This window comes from Xenopus tropicalis, chromosome 9 (genome assembly GCF_000004195.4).
Source record: "Xenopus tropicalis strain Nigerian chromosome 9, UCB_Xtro_10.0, whole genome shotgun sequence".
In the NCBI taxonomy this organism is placed as follows: domain Eukaryota; kingdom Metazoa; phylum Chordata; class Amphibia; order Anura; family Pipidae; genus Xenopus; species Xenopus tropicalis.
In genome coordinates this window covers 47,029,483-47,050,923 of record NC_030685.2, presented here as the reverse complement: position 1 = coordinate 47,050,923, position 21,441 = coordinate 47,029,483, and the positions used below count along the sequence as shown (strand labels likewise).

General features: G+C 39.1%; 1 protein-coding gene across 4 annotated transcripts in view; it reads left to right on the top strand.

Annotated features, from left to right (window-relative positions):
- The first annotated feature begins 18,874 nt into the window (after positions 1–18,874).
- Positions 18,875–21,441, top strand: part of rnf216 (ring finger protein 216) — a 128,433-nt gene continuing 125,866 nt past the window's right edge. For 2 of the 4 annotated variants that reach the window (XM_012970439.3, XM_012970438.3), the window contains exon 1: positions 18,876–19,030. The gene's annotated coding sequence lies outside the window, so the exon portion shown is untranslated. 4 annotated transcript variants of the gene reach the window in all.

The following is a 21,441-nucleotide window of genomic DNA, read 5'->3' as shown; positions in this document are numbered from 1 at the left end:
GCCTAACAAAATTCAAGATTGCAAGCTCCTGTGAACAACTTGCTTGATTATTGCTACAGTAAGTTCATTGTATAAAAACAGCATTTTTAGCCATTTTGTTTTTAGGTTTAATTTTCCTTTATGGGCTGTTTTCAAAACGTGGACCCCTAGCAGAATTTAATCTGTCATTGTTGCCCTTTAGTTTTTTTTTTTTTTTTTAATTTCCTCACCCAAAGCAATACTGTTCTAATAGCGATCGGAATAAATATATAGGTGCCTTGCTATAACAGCTGTAAAGATCTGGTTGCTATTTTGAAACAGGTATTCCATGTAAATCTGTCCCCCAAATAATTTGGTTGTTGCATGAGACTGAGACGTGTCTTCAAAATGAAAGGATTTGGTTAAGAAGAATTCGTCAGACTGGCGCTTTGACCACCACTGCCATTCAGGAGAGAATAGCAGCACATAAAATGCTATATCTAGCTATTTTACTACCATGTGTTAGGCAAACAGAATGGTGACAGTTAAACTTCTAGCAAACAATTATTGACCCAGCAGACTGCCTGTCAACCCTAGGCACTTCACATATGACGCTTCTCATTCAGCAGCTAATATATACAATAAATCATACACCTAATACCCTTTGCAGAAAATATGTGAGCACTGGTAGTCTGTAGTCTATTGAATATGCAGTGAAGAATCACATTTTGCCTTGTTTAATGGAAAACTAAGCTACTACTTGGTGCAATTTACTTGTTTTACAGTTCATTGAATGTAAAATTAACATGATGTTATTAGTCTGCCAATTGTTTATCAGCAATAATAGTCTATTGGGGATCTTAATATACACTGGGCAGATTTGCTCATGGGCAGTAACCCATGGCAACCAATCAGATTGTCACCTGCATTGTTCAACCTGCAGCTGGCTGAAAAAGGCAATCACTGATTTGTGAAAGGCAAATTCACCCCACTGTTTCTTAAATAGATAATCTGTAAGTCTTACCTCATAGTTATCAATCTCTAAACATAAGCTTATACGTAGGGGAATACTTATCAAAACGTGAGTTTATAGCTTAATACATAAAAACTATTCTATTCTATTAATTCCTGTGGGGTTTTTAGAAGAGTTTTTATCAAATGGTGAATTTGATTGCCATTGATAAATTTGCTTCTAAAAATCCCATAGGAATTAAAGGGCAAGGAAAGGCAAAATCACTTGGAGGTGCCAAAATGTTAGGCACCCCCAAGTGACTTTAATTGCTTACCTTGTACCCCGGGCTGGTTGCCCCTGTTAGGAGAAAACAGCACCAGCCGGGGTACCTGGAGCGCAGCACTTCCTGCTTCATTTTTGGAACGACTAAGGACAGGCAAATGCGTAGTAGAGTGAAAAGCCGACTTCTCTGTTAAAGTTTGGCCTCTCACTCTACTGCGCGCGCGAGCGAACCCGGAAGTAGGAAGCGCTGCAGCTACCCCGGGCTGGTGCTGTTCTCTCTGTACAGGGGCACCAGCCCAGGGTAAAAGGTAGGCGATTAAAGTCACTTGGGGGTGCCTAACATTTTGGCACTTGTGACTTTGCCTTTCCTTCTCCTTTAATAAAACGTGGGTGAGATTTTATGTATTAAGATTTTTATTTTTGCTAATTCTGCCCCTTATTATCATTTTAAATTGGAGCCGCTGAGCCTCACTGCCCAATCCCCCCCCCACCCGATGTCCTCCCCTGAACGCGTCAGGGGAGGGACAGACGATAAGGGGAGTGCCGGCAAGGGTCGGATCTTGGCCGCTAGGGCCCACCAGATTTTTTCCCGGTGTCCCAGCGACCCAGTCCAACCCTGGCTGTAGTACAATCCAAGTGGCTCGCTCAGTAATAATAGCAGAAATGCCTGGGTGCCCAAAAGAATGCAGATGAAATTTGACACAACACAGGACTTTTAGTTAGAATAAAGAAGTATTTGATAGACTTTTAATGCATTAACTACAACTATTAAACGTTTCAGCCCCGCACAGGACCCTTCATCAGGCTTTAACATTGGTTACATTTTTTAACTAATACATACTTTTTGTATTTATCCGAAAGTTATTTGGCAGCACCATGCATTTGCCTCTCACTTCTTTTCACCAGAAATGTCAACTTCATACACACAGTAAAGCTTGCAAGTACAAATGAAGATAGTTAACCAGTGTGGATTTTTTTCTACCAAACTCAACTTGTGTGGGTCTAAGTTTCCCACCACATGCGCTGTGCTGCCCATGCAACTCATATGTGACTTGTAACACTTGCTAAGCTTCAGATGCAGTAGGACGATATTTATGTTTCCCATGCAATAACTGCACTTCAAGTATGATTAGTCCTAAGTTCTACAAAGTTACCTATTCTTCTGATGCTATTAGCACCTCAACCTTTCCTTGTTTCCCAATCAATAAGTCTCACAACTTTTCCATGCCTCCCATACTTATCAAACCCAAACCAAATTTTCCAATGCAAACTTAAAGCTGGCCATTCATGGACTGATAAAACCTGCTGACTTGGTTTCTTTAGACTAAGTTGGCAGCTTATTGGCCCTTGTATGGGCCCCTTGATATGTCTGTCTGTTTTCTAGCTGAAAATCATCCATAAATCTACTGGATATGTTTTAAAATTACTTTAGGTGAAAAACAACAGTGATACAGTTCCCTCCCAATGGATCTGCATAAGCTCTCATTAGGACCTGATTAATGACTAACAGCTGTATCAGCCCCATTTGGACCTGCAAAAGGGGGTCATATCAAGATCCTTTTGTTTGGCGACCCTGCCAAATGAATGGATATATTTGTGTATGGCCATCTTTTCATGCTATCAAGCCCAAATCTTTTCTGTGCTTCCGGTGCTATCAGTTGTACAACCTTTTCAACATTCTCCATGTCATCAGTCCTGTTAAAGGGGAAAATGCCACCTTTTAATTATAAGATCTTTTATTTGGGCTTATGCAAAAAAAAAAAAAAAAACTACTTTCATAAACATTATCTGAAGTGCCAAAAATACATTTTATTACAGACATACATTTGATGAATACTGGGATTTGAAGTGCCTCTGCTTTCAATGGAAAGCAGTTCACAGATTCTTTGAAAGGTCCAACCTTTGATCAGGGCCTTAACTTATTCATTGATTACAGATAGAGGAAAATATTGGTATCAGTTATAGTTTCAATATCTAGGACAGCAAATACATATTCACACTAAATCTTCCCCTAACTGAGCTTTAAGCTAGGCTTTTAGTTGTATTGAATAAGCAATTCTCCTTCATTCTCACTCTAACTGGCCTTCAGGCCCCCCTGCCACTGCTCCAAACCCAGAGGGGCAATCCAACAGTTTGGAAACCACTGCTTTAAACCCTCCGTGTGTGGGGCAAGATTGCTAACGATATGCCTGGGATAATATAAAACTTTGATTTTGCAAGTATTAGCCAGTGTCTCCCAATGAAAGATGTATACTGAGCATGTCCATATGTGTAAAACCTAGGAGAAATATCTGACATTTTTGTGCCCTTAACCACTTCATAACCATTATTTATTTTTTGTACAGTCTATAAATATTGCTGCTATTTTTATTATGCCATCCCATTTATTTTTTATTACTAAAATGTGTATTAATGTGTGAATTATATACAATTATAGGTGTGTTTGTGTGTGTGTGTGTATGTATGTGTGTGTATATATATATATATATAATATGATATATTTCCAGCTACAGTCAGGTGATCCCAGCGGTGAGCAAAGTAAAAAGAGAAAGCAAGTTGTAAAATGTATAATGAAGCAGTAGAATTCTTGATGAATCAGATGAAAGTGAGTGCGGGACTGGCCAGACTGGGGATGATTCAAAGGAAAGGGCATTTCCTAGTAGCTTAATGCACAGAATATTATATATATATATATGTATATGTATATATATTATATATGTGTGTGTATATATATATGTATATGTATATATATTATATATGTGTGTGTATATATATATATATATATATATGTATATATATATATATATAATATATATATATATATATATATATATATAACACACACACACACACACACACACACACACACACACACACACACACACACAAAGGCATATATATAGAGAGAGAGAGAAGGGGGGAGTGTGTGAAAATTCCTTTTTTTATGTCCAAATCAAATTATTTAAGGAATGTGAATATTAAATATGCCCTTGGAACCAACTGAGGCAATGGTTTAAGAAGGTTGCAGTTTTTGTTGGCCATGTTGATTTTGTTATGTATGATATATATATATATATATATATATATATATATATATATATATATATATATATATATATATATATATATATATATATATATATATATATATATATATATGCAATAAACTCTAAACCCTTTAAATACCAAATTATCTTTTAAATGTGTTTTTTTATTTTGTTATTCGAAAGGAGGGATGGGTGGACAGGCTTTAGTTTTGCATTTTTTTTTCATTAAATATTTTGTGGTTTTGTATTACAGTGCCCCAAATTCTGATGATAGATTGGAGAATATTTAGCATTTGTTATTTTTCTGTGTGAAAATTATTTTCAACCACTTTTTATCTTGTGCACGCCATACTCTGTTTGTTTATTAGACCTGCAGAAAAATTGTTGCACCTTACTCCTACTAATATTTATATCTGTATATGCACTTAATGTTTTTAATGCTACTTTGTATCAAAGATGATATTTAGATCAAATATAGTATGACTTTGAACAAGCATACCTGTATATAGGAAATTCATTATTAAAAAAAATTGGAATTATTTGATTAAAATGGAGTCTATGGGAGATGGCCTGAATAACGGGTTTCTGGATAATGGATCCTACAGCTGTTTTTCTGAAGTTGACATCCAAGTGAATGCTTTGGTGTGTATACTGAGAGCATCTGGCTTTTGTTGTGCTGCCAATAAGGAAGCATGTAATGACGCCATCAGTATGGTGGACTCCGCTAAAATATTCTGTACATGATAGTTATGTTTGTGTGCCCCTCTAATCACAGTGGCCATTATACACATCAGTGGACATTGTACATGTTTACAGTTTTGTTTGAAACGAGAAAGATGCTTAAAACAGCTGCATTTTTTGGCTAGAGCAGATTTTGCATATAGCAGGACAAAACCAACTCTTTCTCTATTGTCCTGTAAAAAAAAAATGATTTGGGCATGATTCATAATTAGAACTGTAATATGTTAGTGTTTTTATCCTTAATTTCATCCATACAATACCAAGTACATCATTTTCTATTACTTCCAAGAAAATGATTTGTGAGATATTAGCACCCCAATATTATCACCTAAATCATAAATGTAAAGTAGAAATATAATGCAGATAATCACCATTATCAAATCTTTTCACTTTATACATATAATGCACCTCTTCTACTACAAAATGTATGAATACATTGTGTCAGTTAAAAAAATGACACGCGCGCCAAAACTATTTTTTTATGTGTGCGCCAAATTTTTGCATCTGTTTCTCAAAAAAATCCGTCAATGGCAAAACTCAGAATTTCGCCACGAATCCATGCCTGCCAAAAAATTTCACTCATTACTACAGGTATGGGATTCATTATCTGCAAGCCTGTTATCCAGAAAGCTGCAAATTACAGAAAGGCCTTTCATAGTCTGTTATTAGCAAATAATTCAAATTTTTAAAAATTATTTCCTTTTTCTTTGTAATAATAAAACTGTACCATGTACTTGATCCTAACGAAGATATAATTAATCCTTATTGGAGGCAAAACAACATTTAATTAATATTAGTAGACTTAGGGGCACATTTACTAACCCACGAACGGGCCGAATGCGTCCGATTGCGTTTTTTTCGTAATGATCGGTATTTTACCAATACGATTTGCGCGAAAAAACGCGAGTTTTTCGTAGCCATTTCGAAAGTTGGGCAAAATCTGGCGCCTTTTTCGTAGTGTTAAAACTTGCGCGAAAAGTCGCACCTTTTTTCGCGATTTTGCGCAACTTTCGAAATGGCTACGAAAAACTCGCGTTTTTTCGCGCAAATCGTATTGGTAACGAAAAAGTCGCGATAATTTCCGAAAAGTCGCCGAAAAAATCGCGAAAAAGCCGCAAAATGTTCGTTTTCCAATCGGAATTTTTCCAATTCCTATTCGAATTCGTGTCTTAGTAAATCAGCCCCTTAGGGTATGGTGACCCAATTACTGAAAAATCCCTTATCTGGAAAACCCCAGGTCCCAAACATTCTGAATAATAGATACCGTACCTGTATGTTAGTGTAAATAGTACATAAGCACTTAGTACATTAAGCACCACCCAAGGGATAACCAAATTCATTAATTAAGGTTGTACATAGAGAATCCATAGGTGTCAAAATGGGTGAACTACATATTCAACATAACTCAACTGAAAATTTTAACATGATTTGTGCAGTTAAGTGCTGGGTGTAGGGAGTGTGCTGGGGGTCATACCTTTATATTATATCTGATTATATAGGTAAGGTTTTTGGCACATTTAACACAAGAAGTACGCTACACAACTGTGCAAATAAGTTATGTCATTGTATGGTAAATAGCTTACAACTTACATTGCCAGGGGGTTGCAAGCTATTTGTTTATGTGGGTCTGTAAAACATCAAAGCCACTTTTTGTAGAGGTGTGATTTTCCCAGGAAAAAGGTGGATAAAACAGCCTAGATGTCTGGACTTAGCAGACAGTCAGGGTTGTTTATAAAGGTAATAAATGAGGTTTAAATGTATTATATATTTCCTGTTTTTAAAAGTATAAAGTATTTTTAAAAACAGGAAAATAAAGGTCACTGTATTATAAGCCAAGGGTCTTCTGACCATCACAAAAAGGTTTAAAGGAGAAGCAAAGCTACTTGAGGCAGTTTAATGCCAGTTGATAAGCAACAATAGTGCAAGCTAGAATATTAGATTTGTTCTGTAGAATGCTTTACCAAACCTGAGTACAGTCCTAGATGCTCTCTTTTTCTTTAGAATAGCAGCTTTTAGCTTGGTCTGATGTCACGTCCCTGCCTACATCTCTCCTACTGCCTGTATCTCTGCTGCTGAGGGGAAGGAGGAGAAAGCTGCACAGACTGAGGCCATGCCCTTAAAGGTTTAAGCTGAGAGTAGAAAATCCGATACCATAACCCATGTGTACAGAATAGCAGCAACAGTGTTTCTTTTCACTGAGGACAGTAGCAGTACTGTAAGTGTTTATGGATGTATTTACATATTGGCATACACCCTATGGTTTTAACCTTTCCTTCTCCTTTAACATTAAGATATAGAGTAAAGATGTTGTTCATGTCTACAGCACTGATTACGCACTTAAGTTTTGGAAGCATGTGATGTCACAATTTGTTTAAAGGAGAAGTAAAGGTTAAAACCATAGGGTGTGTGGCAATATGTTAGGCACCCCCAGTGAGACATATTGCTAACTGGGCTGGAGTGCAATCTTCCATAAAAGATACTGCCATATGTGCAGGTGTATGTGCAGTATAATGAACCTGCCAAAAGTCCTGTATAGCACATTTGTGCCTGCCTAGATGGGTGCAGTGAGATACTAAGGAATTGCGTCAAATGTAGTGTGGTGCTCTAAAAGAAAGTACTTGCAGCCAGTGAAATATTTATGGAACATGGGGCCCCAGCCCTGGTCATAAGGTTTACCTCGCATAGAGGTTCTTAACATATTGACATTTCCTAAAGGTGGCCATACACGTTCAGAACTTAGCCTTCTTCTGAGGAAAGTTGGAATATCGATTGCTCATTTAAAGCAATGATTTAAAACTAACATTCAGACTGAAATTGTAGGATTAAACTCTTAAAAATAAGAAATCTGAGGATGTTTTGACCATAATAATTTCCAAACAATAATTGTGCAAAAGTGATGTCCTTGAAATACACTTACGTGACCCAAGAATATTGTCAGAAACACAATATGTGCGCATATATTATCATTACCTGACCAAAATGTTTTAACCTGTCCAATCGATTAGACAAGGATCGCTATGGTACGAAAATTGTTCGGTAATTTGGAGCACACACACATTATAAAGAAAAAAAAAATTACATAGAAAAATTATATTGACGCGTGTATGGCCAGCTAAGATGAGGAATTGTAAACATATTCTATTATAACCCCCATATTCCCTGAATGCACCAATATCTAATATGTATAGTTTCAGTTGTGTTATAATAATAGCATAATTGAGTAATATTATTCTGCTTGATAATTTTTGACAACCCCTAAGCTTAGCCTTTCAACAGCTGCCCAGAGCACACTAAGATGTGCAGTGTCACCAACAGTTCCAAAGTGCTTACCTCTGTCATGGATGTGAGCGAATTGCCACTTTAGAGGTTCGTGTTAAAGCCCTAGAGGAACAAGTTGCAACACTGCACTCGATTAACAATTTTGAGAGGAGTCTAGTGGGGTCAGATAGGCGTGGGGAAAAGGAAAAGTGGGCTGCTCCGGGATTTGTGCATCCCAACAGATTTGCCAGATTGTGTGAAGATAGGAGCTAGAGTTTAATGGGAAAGCTAGTGTAGACAGGGCATTGGGATTAGCAAGGGGTCATGGGGGAGGAGTGAGGGTGGCATACAGTTCACCAGCTAAGGAGCTTCCACTGAAAAACAGCTTAATATTAACCTTCGATCTAACTCTCCATAACCTAAGGTAAATATCAGGGAGAAGCAGTAATCTCTGCTGCATGCTGGCTAATGCGCAAACCTTGTCAGGTAAATTAGGGGAGCTGAAGTCTATTGCATGCAGGAGGGACAGAGGGCTTAAAAACGGTGGAGGGGTTTGTCTTTATGTTAAGTCAGATTTAAAGCCATGTGGTAAAGAAATAACCAGGGACAGTGTGGAATCCCTTTGGGTAGAGATTTCAGTAGGGCTAAAAGTTACAAAGAAAATTATCATTTGTGTATGGTATAAACCACCCTGTATAAGTGAGGAGTATGAGCCCCAGCCACTATTGCAAATGGAAAAGGCTTCACAGCTAGGTCAAGTTGTTATTATGGGGGACTATATCTGGACATTGACTGAACTAATGGGGTGGCAGACAAAAGCTAGTAGGTTTGTAAATATGCTAAATTACTTTTTATTTAAGGCAGTGCAAGAGCCTACTAGAAATGATTCTGTTTTGGACCTGGTAATATCTAATAATACTGAACTCATCTCTAACAATTGTGTGTCATGAAAATGACCTAACAACCGTATGCTCAAACACTGAAGAGAAACCGTGTAGCATTCCAGCACTTTATTTTTGTAAAGTCCAATGACATCACACAGCGACAAATCGTAAAATAGCAAAGAGGCAGTTCCAAAGTCCCACAGAAGTATATCCACAGTCTGAAGAAAATAATGGCCGAAGAATCACTGAAGCGGTTGATCCGAAGTGCAGGAATCCTTCTCTGTGTCTCTCTCTTTGTGTCTCTGTCTCTCTGTGGGGAGACATATAGGTGCCAGGGTAACTGGATTATTTGCCTATTGTTTCCAATCAGGCTGGGGCAGACTTGTTGGAGCCTTTGGGCATCAGTCCCTAATCTCATCAGAGAGAAATTAAATCAATTCCGCCATTGTTTAAGATAAACCCGTCGCATGGCTCCCCCCCAGTGGATGTGCGTTGATGGGGCTTCCCTCAGTAGGGAGAGACCCAGATGCACTAGGAATCAAAGTCGCTTGGGAAGAATGTACAAATCTGCCGGGTTTCAGGTTGAATCCGTAGTTCTGTGATGCAGGGGCCAATTCATGCATATTTATATGTTTCCTGCGCCTCTGCCTAATGGAGAATTCAAATCTGATTTGCCTTCCACACAAAGTCTTTCCATTGAGCCCTTGGACTGCAGCAGCTGCATCATGGGGTTTCTCAAACTCTACAAATGCAAAGCCTGGGGGCTTTTGAGCGACCCAAACCCGACACAAAGGCCCATAAATACCAAATGCCTGCTCTAATACAGCTCTGTTGACATGCTGACCAAGATTTCCAAAAAAACATTGCAGTTCTGTAAATTTGACTCCCATGTTTGACTGCGATGAGGACGCTGTATTTGGTCAGCCGGTTGCACACCCTTGACAATATATTCCCCAATGGGTTCAGTAGGTAACACATCATTAGGGGTACAGACATGGCTGTGGTTTTGCAGAGTTTGTCTAGGCTGACTTGGTGCTTCCACAATTTCAGGATGAACAAATGCCACAGCCTGGGGTTGTTGTGATACTGGTACCCTAGGTGGTTGTGGGCATTTGGCCTGTAAATGAGAGCCAGAGCCACAACTGAAACACCTCTTAGCTCTGTCTTGCAGCTCTTGGGCTGGCATCCCTGTAGCTGATTGGATAATAAAGGCCATTTGTCTGTGACCAGTAGGTATCTTTGGTGTGTAGGCTGAGGTACAAGAGCCTGGCAAAACTGGTCGTCCTTGAAGTAACTGTATACGGCTTTCAAGAAACTTATCTGCCAGTCTAGCGGCTTCATCTAGGGTGAGTGGTGCTCGATCCCAAACCCACACTCGCACTTCAGGGGCACATTGTTCAAGAAACTGCTCCATTAAGCAAAGTTGGCGAAGTCCCTCAAGTGTTTTCACCCCAAAAGTTTCCAGGTAGGAATCAATGCCCTCCTGTCTGTCATCAAATGTGGGAAAGGTAGCATGTGTTACTCACTACCGGTTTGTAGAGCACAGACCTTTGGACAGATCCTGCAAAATCCAATGCAGGCGATTGGGAATTCTGCCTTGTACCCAGAATCTCCTGAGAAGCCAGGGGCCAGGCCCCAAAACTGTGATCCACCGATTATATTGATCCATCACAGGATCTGTAACCCTGACCCACTCATCCCCTGCTTGGGAAACAGAACCCAATGGAGAAGCTGCTGTTTCCCCACTCATTAGATACCAAGTGATCTTCCATAATAATAGGGCAGGTCCGTTGTAGTCCAACTCTCTGGGCATTACATGCAGCATTACCATCTTCATTCTGCCGCTCTGAATGTAACTCCTGGTAGTAGCATGATCTCTGCAGGGTAGGTAACTCCAGGTTATGTATCTGTTCCTCCATTTGTTGTCACAAAAAGTCCAAATTGCTCTGGGTCCTCTGGATGTATGTCCAGAACAATCCCACCGCTGCCACCAAATGTCATGAAAATGACCTAACAAGCATATGCTCAAACACTGGGGAGAAACCGTGTAGCATTGCCAGTATAAGGCCATCTCTGCAATGTATCAACTGGGAAAGGATTTCATTTTCACATGGTGAAATGGAATATCTTTGAAACATTGCTTGGCAAGTATACAGATCAGTATATTCCCCTTGTACAATTTTTCAATGGGTACGCACTCCAGACACGGGTGAAGGAGGTTAAGAAATAGCTTTATTCACAATAATCCTAAAAAGGAGAAATTGTGCTTGTGACTGCTGGGTCTCCCTTTGCTACGGGTCTGGGGTTCTGCATGCTGATCACCAGATCAGTGGGGTGAGTGGGGTAAGCCAATGCAAATTGAGACTGTTTCAAATTTTAAATTAGGCTTGATGTGCTGGGTGGTTTAGAGCAAGTTTTGGTATTATTATATTCCCCTTGTAAACAAGGAACGGCGTCCCAAAGCTAAACCTTTATGGCTGAGTGTTAGTGTTGAGGTTAGTAAGAAAAAAAAGTGCTTTTAAAGCATTCAAGTTAGCTGAAAAACTTTCATCAGGTACAAGGAAGCAAATAAAGCTGGCAAAAAAGTTACCAGGCAAGCTAAAATAGAGATGGAAATGGGTATTGCAGCTAGGAGTAAAAAGAATCCCAAATTATTTTTTAAATATGTAAACAGTACAAAAAATGAAGGAGTGGCACCCTTATAGTCACGGGGGGGGGGGGGGCTGTTGGAGCATTAGAACAGGGAGAAAGCAGAAATGTTGAACTCTTATCTTTCATCAGTCTATACAACTGAGGAGGCTTCCCTTTTAACAGAACTAATTCTAGTAATATAGCTACTGACGCATGGGTCACTCAGGAGGAAATTCAAAAGAGACTTGAACATGTAAAGGTAAACAAAGTCCAGGACCAGATGGGATTCATCCCAGGGTATTAAATGAGCTTAGCCAAACCTCTTCACCTGTCACCCTAAGAAATCATTTCAAATTGTTTTCTATTTGTGTTTTTTAAGCAAAATAAACTTCACCTACACTGTAGTAATTATTTTAATCCTATTTTCTTCAGCCTTGGAATTCACGCAGCAAGCAGGCAGGCAGGCACCGTTTTGTGGACACTGTTATTAAGGCAAGCTTTGAATCCTGACAAAAGCCATCTATATATATATATATATATATATATATATATATATATATATAATAAGCCATCTAGTAAGTTTGGAGTTGAAAGTGAAAGTAACTGTCTGCCCCACCTCTATGCATAAGGCATAGAGGTGAGGTAATCAACATATGATTGACAGCTGGGATTTTTAAATGCTTTTATAATGGGCATGGATGTTTTAATTAAAAAAAATGGCTTTTGGTTTAATATTTAATTTGAAAAGGGCTTTTATTATACAGCTTTTTATGTCTGGGTGACAGGTCCATTTTAATTTTTCAGGATTCATTGAGGTTTGACATGGTGCAGAGAGAATGGTATATTGCTAATGTGGTGCCGTTAAAAAAGGGGTCCCTTTTTAGCCTGAAAAGTATAGGCCTGTTAGTCTGACATCAGTAGTATAAAAGCTTTTGGAAGGGGTAATAAGGGATAGGATACTTGAATACATTGCAAATCACAATACTATATGTTTGTGCCAGCATGGTTTTATGCATAACAGATCTGTGTTGCCAGACTAATTTAGTCGCCTTTTATGAGGAGGTGAGCAGAAACCTCGTTGCTGGAATAGCAGTGGATGTCATCTACTTGATACAGAAGGTTAATGATAAAATTGAGGAGTATTAGCCTAGAACATAATATTTGTAATTGGATAGAGAACTGGCTGAAGAATAGATTACAAAGAGTGGTGGTAAATGGAACATTTTTTTTAATTGGGCCAGTGTGGTTAGTGGAGTACCGCAGGGGTCAGTCCTTGATCCTTTGCTTTTTAACTTGTTTATTAATGACCTGGAGGTGGGCATAGAGAGTACTGTTTCTATTTTTGCTGATGATGCTAAATTGTGCAAAACTATAACTTCATGCAGGATGCTGCCCAATTTGACAAAATTGGAAAACTGGGCAGCAAAATGGAAAATAAGGGTCAATGTTGACCAGTGCAAAGTTATGCACTTTGGTAGAAATAATAATGCATGTTATACACTAAATGGTAGTTTGTTGGGGGTATCCTCAATTGAGAAGGATCTGGGGACTTTTGTGGATAAGTTGTCTAATTCCAGGCAGTGTCATTTAGTGGCTACTAAAGCAAATAAAGTGCTGTCTTGTATAAAAAAGGGCATTGATTCAAGGGATGAAAACATTTTGCCTCTTTATAGGTCTCTGGTAAGGCCTCACCTTGAGTATGCAGTGTAAACACTCCATTTTGTTTAAAGGGAAGTGCGTTTCCTAGTAACTTAATGTCCTATATATATTGATAATGGGTAAGTGCAGAGGACCTATTATTCCTGTCTATATAAATTTTGTCACAGCCTCATTGCATCCTAGATCAAATTGGTGGACGCCCAATTTACATTGCACTAACTTTTCACCCATGCCCTCTTTTCTAAAATTTGCAGATGTACACACACAAACCTAATGATAAAAGAAAAAAAATATGAAAACCAAAAATATTCTAATCAATAATAAAACTTGAATATAGTGCCACAACATGCAAATACAAAGAAATGGAAACAAGTGCAGAAAGCAACCAAATGGTTGCTGTTAAAATTGGTGGTGGGTGGTGGCAATGTAGGTCTAGTTAGCTATAGCAAATAACACGCAGATAGCTTTTATACTTGTTCAGTGTTAGGGCACATGAAACTCAACATAAAAATCACATGGTTTTCAGACTTTTCAGCTCTAACATCAACTTCATGGCAACACATTCTGTCAAGGTTACCTTTTCAAAAAATAGATAGCACATAATGAAAACCTTGTTGCCGACTTAGGAGGTTGGGGGAGCTTGGTTGGATTGAGGGTTTAATTGGGTAGGCAAAGGCTGGAATAAGTGGGCAGATCAAGGATGTAAAGCAACAGAATTGTCAATTGCCTATAAATAGCTAGCAATCCCATTGTGCCAGAGGCAGATGCCTGTGTTGCCTAAACCTAGATCCAGGTCTGTGATGGCCTTCCTATAATTTGTTGCTTTCTTCTTATCAGGCTCCCGAGTTTTCTGGATGATGGGTTTTTTATACTGGTATAGCAACATTTACATCACTGCTCTAAGTCCAAGGTAGTAAAAATATCCGGTAAAACAGGTGGTGTCTTGACATGCATTTTAGCATGTGACATATTTTTAGATGTTCTTGAACACATTGTCACATAGGTGAAGGACAGTGAAAATGTCTGCCCCTCACATAAAAGCATGCTAACAAAACTGCTTACTATGCAGCAGTGGTGTTCTTTTTTTTCTCCTATATTTTAAAAACATACAGGATGGTTAATTGTGTGCATGAATTTGACAGGGATTATAAATTGTAAGCTTTAGTGTGGCAGGGAATGATGTGTATGCTCTGTACAACACTTCAGCATATGTTAGCAGTGGTCATAGTGGCAAAGTGCAGACAGTTTTCATTTGAGGTATATGACATATATATATAACAAAACTAACGAACTAAAACTACACACACATAAAAGTTTGAACTCAATGGACCATACGTTACTATGTTACACTTATTCCGAAACTGCACACCTGCTACAGCAACACAGGTCTAGTGTTCTTGAGGATTTGCAATATCCCCTTTAAAGGAACAGTAACACCAAAAAATGAAAGTGTATAAAAGTAATACCAATATAATGTACTGTTGCCATGCATTGCTACAACTGGTGTGTTTGCCTCAGAAAGACTACTATAGTTTATATAAGTAAGCTGCTGTGTAGCCATGGGGGCAGCCATTCAAAGGAGAAAAGGCACAGGTTACTTAGCAGATAACAGATAAACCCCCATTATATGGGGCTTATCTACTAGTTATCTGTTATGTAACCTGTGCCTTTTCTCCTTTTTTCCAGCTTGAATGGCTGCCCCCATGGCTACACAGCAGCTTATTTATATAGTAGCTTTTCTGTAGCAAAAACACCATTTTTTTGCAGAGCAACAGCACATTATATTTTAATTACTTTAAAAAACTTTAATTTTTTTATGTTACTGTTCCTTTAATGTTACATGATTTTTCATTTGTCCAAATGAGTTCCACACAGTTGCAGAATCAATACTATGGGTCTTTGGGTAACTTGTTATCCACTGTTTCATTTTAATGCCACCATGAAAAAAGAGCCTAAAAACTAGATTACTTTTGGTCAGTTTCATCCATTGTCTTCTCTTAAATTAGCCATTTTTGTCTGTAAATTGTGAAAAATCTTTTTTTCTTAAATTGGGAGATATGGCCGTAGTCTTAACATAAATCATTAAACGTAGTTACTTTGGGTAACCCTGGGTGGCAGCTGGTGTGGTCTAATCCCTCAGTCAAACAGGACCAGGATTTGTAAGCACCAATGGCCTTTTGCAGCCTTAACTTTCTGCTGCAGAACTAAAAGGAATCCTGCACACTTCATTGTTAGGCTAAGGGGCAGATTCATCAAAGTATGAGTTTGAATCCCGAAATGGGTAAAATTCGGATTAGATACGATAATTTCTGATTTTGGAAATGTCACGAAAATGCTTACAAAAAAATCGTAATAGTAATGATAATATCGTATTGGCAATTCAAAAGTCACTAAATTTTCGTATCCGAACGATCGTAAACGGCGGGAAAACCTTTCTGACTTTGATCCTTCTTGTTATTTGAAGCCTCCTATAGGAATCAATGGCACTCTGCAGCTCCATCCTGGCCAAAGGAAAGTCACGATAACAAAGCTTTAATGAATCCGAAACTTTCATACTCGTTGCAACAAAAACGATTTTGTTGCGTAAAATTTGTCACAAAGTGCAAAAAAGTCACGCAAATCAACGAAAAAAAAACACAGAAAATATGCATAGTACGAAAACTTCGAAAAAATGTATTCGGAAACAATCGTACTTTAATGAATGTGCCCCAGAGGGTAAGATTACTTTTGGTCAATTTTACCCACTCTTCTGAATTGGGAATTTTTCAGTCCATGAATTATGAAAAATGTAACCTGTTTGTATAAACAACACTGTCAACTGACCTTTGGTCAATATCAACCACTATCTGCTCTGAAATTAGATATTATTTTGTCACTAAATTGTGGAAAATCTGGCCCATGTTTGCACAAAATACTTTGGGACCCTTATAGTAAAAAAAAATAAAGATGTATGTATTATTATTATTAACATTTGTTTATAAAGCGCCAACATATTCCGCAGCGCTATAGAATAATTGTGTTTCATACTTTGGACATACAGAGTAACATATAAAGCAGTCAATAACCGATACAAGAGGTGAAGTGAGCCCTGCCCAAAAGAGCTTACACTCTACAAGGAGAAAGGGTTGAGACACAAGGTGTGGGAATGGGCAAGACCAGAGTTGTGAGAGGTGTGGCACAGAGTATTGCTAAACTAGATTAGGGTAAGCTTCTCTAAATAAATGTGTTTTTAGAGACCTCTTGAAGCAGAGAGATTGGGAGAAAGTCTGAGTTTGTGGGAGTGAATTCCAGAGAAGGGGGGCAGCCCTTGCAAAGTCTTGAATGCGAGCGTGTGAGGAAGGAATGAGAGAGGAGTTGAGGAGCAGGTCAGTAGAGGAGCGTAACAAGCGGGTTGCATGGTACCTAGAGATAAGTTCAGAGATGTAGAGTGGGGCAGAGTTATGAACTGCTTTGAATGTGAGAGTCATTAGTTAGAATTTTATCCTGGATGGTAGGGGAAGCCAGTGCAGGGATTGGCAGAGTGGGATGGCAGAGGAGGAGCGGTTGGAGAGGTGTATGAGCCTGGCAGCAGTATTCATTATGGACTGGAGAGGGGACAGTCTTTGGAGGGGAAGGCCAATTAATAGGGAGTTACAGTAGTCCTGGCGAGATATTATAAGAGAGTGAATAAGAATTTTGGCAGCATCTTGGGTAATAAGTGAAGGCACCGGACCTGGGAAGATGGGGTGATGGTAGAATTGTTAACCGTTATAGATACCTCGGGAACAATGTGGGCGTTGGATGGGGGAAAGAGAACCAATTCAGTCTTAGAGAGGTTTAATTTAAGGTAACGTTGGGACATCCAAGTGGAGATAGCGGACAGGCAGGAAGAGACACGAGTTAGAAGCTCTGGGTTGAGATCAGGAGAGGAAAGATAGATCTGAGTATCGCCAGCATAGAGGTGGTACTGAAAGCCGAAAGAATTGATTAATTTGCCAAGTGAGGAGGTATAGAGAGAAAATAGTAAGGGGCCCAGGACAGAGCCTTGAGGAATCCCAACAGAAAGAGACAAGGGAGAAGACGATGCTCCATTGTAAGAGACACTGAAGGATCGATCTGAGAGATAAGATGAAAACCAGGATAAGGCAGTGTCACGAAGGCCAAGAGAGCAGAGAGACTGTAGAAGAGGGTGATCCACGGTGTCAAAAGCAGCAGAGATATCAAGAATTATTAGTAGAGAGTAATGTTTTTTGGCTTTAGCCTATAGGAGGTCATTTGTTAGCCGGGTTAGAGCAGTTTCTGTGGAGTGTTGTTGTCTAAAATCAGATTGTAGGGGATCCAGGAGGTTATTGTCAGAGAGGAATAGCGTCAGTCAGTTGTAAACTAGGTGCTCAAATAGTTTGTATGTACAGTACATCTTTACTTATAAAGCGCTGCTTATGTACGCAGCATAAGCTCCCATAGAGCTTACAATCTATATGGGAGGGTAACTTACAGACACAAATAGGCAAATATAAGTGCTGTAGGTCACAGTGGGTGACCCTGCAATATAAGTGCTAGTTCCCAAATCAGGTGCTGTGCGAGTGCTCTAAAAGGTAGTCTTTAAGTTTAGTTCTAAAGGGACTGAGGGAGGATTCTTTCCAGAGGAAATCAGGGAGGGCATTCCAAATGTAAGGGGCAGCAAGGCAGAAAGGTGGGAAACAGCAGTAGTAGTGGGGGGCGCAATCAAGTGGTTGCTCTGTGAGGAATGAAGAGTCGGAGTCAGCCAGGAACGTACGGAGACACAAGGGAAGAGACGTAGTGAGGAACAGAGGAATGGAGGGCTTTGAAGCTTAAGAGAAGGAGTGTGTAAGATATTCTTTAATAGGAAGTCACGATAAGGACTTTAGCAGGGGAAGGGCCTGAACTCTCCTGGATGAGAGGAGGAGAATTCTGGCAGCAGTATTTAATATAGACTGTAGGGGGGAAAGATGGGAGTTAGGGAGGCCGGTTAGCAGCAGGTTACAGTAGTAAAGTCGGGATAGGATGAGAGCATGCATGAGCAGCCTAGCTGTTGCATTAGAAAGAAAGGGACGGATTTTGGCAATATTGCGTAAGAAAAAGTGACAGGTTTTGACAGTGGTGTCAAATATCACCCCTAAACAACATGATTTATCAAAAAACGCTCCTGCATTTGGTCAGATTGGGAAAAGAGACTGATAGCAGCACGTACTGTTGACAAAGAGAAAACAATTCAAGTGATTCACAAAAAGAAAGTTTTGCATTGATAAAACTGGGAAAAGAGAGTGACAGCAGCAAGCATTGTTGGCAACCCGAACACAAATTACTTTTTTTTTTTTTTTTTTTTTAAATGCATGAAAGTAGAAGCAAGAACCCGACGCCTTCCGTGCGACCAGCTGTTTATATGACACAGGCGCATCCCACGCTCCTCAGTGATTTGTCCGAAGGCGGCTACGTGCCGCGTCACTGCGCTTATAGGCGAATGGTAGTGACGTCACGGTCTCGCGAGATTAGACTTGTGACGTTCGGATGAGCAGGCCGGCAGGAGCCGAGGAGCTGGACATTTAAATGGCGTTGCGGGACATTTAAACCGCGATCTCGGACTGCGGGTTGTGTTAAGAACAGCGGGACTGTTCGGGGTATGTCTTAGATGTCTATGGCACACAGGACAATTTTTAGGCATTTTGCCAGCTGTGTTTGATTGCCACTTACAACTGCGATGGCAGATTCTTGAAATTGCCCTCTGCTGCCTCACTTTGATTTAAGGTGTTTAACGTGAAACACATGAAGGCACTCGCAAGTAAATATAACTTGCTGCCCACTCTCTTTCAAAGAAAATAATTCAAATATTCTTGAAAATCACCAGTCCTGTACTCACAGGTGCATTGTTGAGGGAGTTATTTTTTTTAAAAAAAAATTTGCATTAATCGTTAGAGAAAGAGTTACCAAAAAACTAAGACTAAGTAGGCTCTAAGTAGGCTAATCCATGCAGGGCGAAAGTTAGTTGGTATATATAAGATCACCTCAAGTCTTCAATTGAAGTGTTAGACTTATAATAAATATATTTTTGTCCCACTCAAGGCCTTTTCTTGTATTGGTTGTTGATTGCTGTTTGTATGTAATGTGTATGCTCAGTGCATACACCCATTTATTGTACAGTGCTGCAGAATATGTTGGCGTGCTAATTATAATACCTCACTGGGTAGTGAGGGGGGTTAGTTCCCTTTAAATTCATTCTTAGTATGGTGTGTTTGAGACAGTTTAATATTAGTATTATTGGTGTATCTTTGACAGGTTAAAATTGGTATAGGATCCGTTATCCAGAAAGCTTCAAATTACATGTCATCTCCCATACAGTCCATTTTAATCAATTCACATTTTTAAAAATGATTTTCATTTACTCTGTAATAAAATATTACAGTGTACTTTAATGGCAATTGCCAACGCTGCATTAATCCATAATCATCCTATTGGGTTTATTTCATTTTTAAATGATTTTTTATCATACATAAGGTATACTGGGACAAATTCCAGAAAGACCCTTTATCAGAAAACCCAGGTCCTGAGCATTCTGGACAACAGGTTCCATACCTGTTATCAGTTTCTGAAAGTTTGGGTTCCTTTCCTTAGCTTACGTTAAAGAATTGTAGTAGACTGTGGGTCCTAATGATGTCGTGCAGCACCTTGCAGCAGTCGTTTGTAAAGTATATTAAGGATCCACTCTGCACAATCAGCAGGGTTTTAACTGCAGTTAATTCAAGCAGTGGTGTAAACACTACTTGTTTCGAGCCTAACCCTGTATTCATTTTTTGTAACTATTTACCTCCTTTTTGTTCGATATGGGACTAGCCCACCAGGCTACCAAGAAAAAACCCAGTTGGACCCTGCCACATGTCCGCACCCTGCTCTGCTGCTTACTTGCTGTGGCAAAATAAAGCTGGCCATGAATTCCAAAATGGAACCATTTTTATTTTTTCACAGCAGGTAGCTAGCTCTGGAACGGCAGTGGCGCAGAGCGGGTAGCAGTCTGAATCTGGTTCAGTAACTCTCCAGTAGTTTGAATGATTGAGCTGGGGAGAGGCTCTGAATAGAAAAGTTAGTAATAAAGCGTAATGATAAAATAGTAGTCTCACAGAGAAACATTTGGCTGAGTGGCCCAATTTGAAAGCCAGAAAGAGGAAGAAAAGGAAATAATTCAAAATCTATTACAAATGGAGAATTATTTAAAATGTACTAAGAGTAGGACTTTACTGAAAGGTAAACTAACCCTTTCATACCAAAAATGTGCCCCTGAGCATCCTTCTATTGAGTATTGGTCAAAATATAACATATTTAGTTGATATCTGATGGCCTAAGTTTAGTTTGTTCACAATCCAAGTTAGAGGGGTTTATTAGGTGAATCATTAAGAAAGCCGCCATACAACATCTACATGACATTTGAAAAATAACACTCCAAGGCTAAGTAAAATGTAATACAACTGACCTGGCCATATTATCTTAAAATATACACAATAAAAACGACTTAATCAATGCACATTCCTTGGCCCTATGTTTTATTGGTAATTTATTCTGTGCAAATACATACATTTTACAAAACAGGTACTTGCAATTTATGGTCACCTCGCCATTCCAAATTAAAACCCATTTAGCGTTGTAACATGTAATATTTTTCTTAGGCTGACTTTGCTGGCATTTTTTTTTTCTAAAAACTTCTAAAATAAGGGTAATGTCCCATGGGGAGATTAGTCGCCCATAATAAATCTCTGCTACCGCGGACTGCTAATCTCCCTGAAAAGCCTTTCCACCGGCAATAAAGGGAATAGCTTTGGTTTTCTTCCTAGAGGCAACTTTTCGTGACTTTGGAACTCTAAAATGATGCATAGGCTTTTCCACCTTTATTGCCATTGGAAAGGCTTTTCTGGGATATTAGTCACAGTTTCTCCTTACCTTATACCATGTTTGCAGCTCAGACTGCTTAGAACAGTGCTGTCCAACTTCTGTGATACTGAGAGCCGGAATTTTTCTGGCCTACCTGGTAGAGAGCCAATAA